Here is a 1,054-nt window from a genome sequence, read left to right on the forward strand (position 1 = left end):
GATTCAACACATTATTATTATTTGTATATAAAAAATTCTCATGATTACGCAAACTAGGATGATATTGATTGGGTACAGGATTACCTCGATAGTTGTTGTAATTTCTGTTGTTCACATATTGAGCTTGCTCCACATTCTCAAATCCATCAGCAGAATTTACGGCAGTCGCCAGCGATGCTGTCTTAATAGAAACTTGATTGCCTTTGGTCAGTGCAGCCAACTGTGTAGAAATAGTAGCCATCTGAGCAGTCAAAGCAGTGAATGCATCAACCTCATGAATTTCAGCAGGCTTCCTTATTACAGATCTCTCACTCGGCCACTGATAACTGTTAACAGTCATTTGCTCAAGCATCTCATAAGCCTGTTCAGGAAATTTAGAAAATATTGAACCTCCAGCTGCAGCATCCACAGAAATCCTCATTGGGCCATTCAAACCATTGTAGAATAACTCAATCTGTTCCCAATCCGGAAAATTATGGTTTGGACACTTCCTAAGAAACTCCTTGTACCACTCCCAAGCTTCATAAAGATGCTCATAATCTTGTTGTTTGAAAGTTGTGATCTCAATTTTTAGTTGGGCAGACTTGGAAGGAGGAAAGTACTTAACCAGAAATTTAGATGTCATGTCTTCCCATGTAGTGATGCTCCCTAGAGGTAGTGACTGCAACCAACTGCGAGCATTGTCCCTAAGAGAGAACGGGAACAATCGTAGTCTAATGTTGTCCTCAGTAACACCATGAATCTTCACTGTGTCAACAATCTCCAAAAAAATACGCAGGTGCAAATTTGAATCTTCAGTAGCTGCACCCTTAAACTGATTCTGCTGCACCATATTAATCAGAGTTGGCTTCAACTCAAAATTATTTGCCATGATGTTCTGCCGGGCTATCCCAGAATAATGAGTATTGATCACCGGTCGAAAGTGATCTCTGATCGGCACCGGAGCATTATTGACAGCTCTTTCCCTTTCTTCAGCCATTTGTTGCAACTCTTCTCTTCTAGCTTTTCTCAAAGCTTTAGCAGTTTTCTCGATTTTTGGATCAAAGAGCAGTGA

General features: G+C 40.4%; 1 non-coding gene across 1 annotated transcript; it reads left to right on the forward strand.

Moving 5' to 3' along the window:
* The first annotated feature begins 470 nt into the window (after positions 1-470).
* On the forward strand, positions 471-577 carry LOC140893969 (small nucleolar RNA R71). The gene has a single exon (XR_012153527.1). It is a non-coding gene; the product is annotated as a small nucleolar RNA R71 (small nucleolar RNA).
* The last annotated feature ends 477 nt before the right edge of the window (positions 578-1,054 follow it).

Source organism: Henckelia pumila, chromosome 3, assembly GCF_033568475.1.
Source record: "Henckelia pumila isolate YLH828 chromosome 3, ASM3356847v2, whole genome shotgun sequence".
Taxonomy (NCBI): domain Eukaryota; kingdom Viridiplantae; phylum Streptophyta; class Magnoliopsida; order Lamiales; family Gesneriaceae; genus Henckelia; species Henckelia pumila.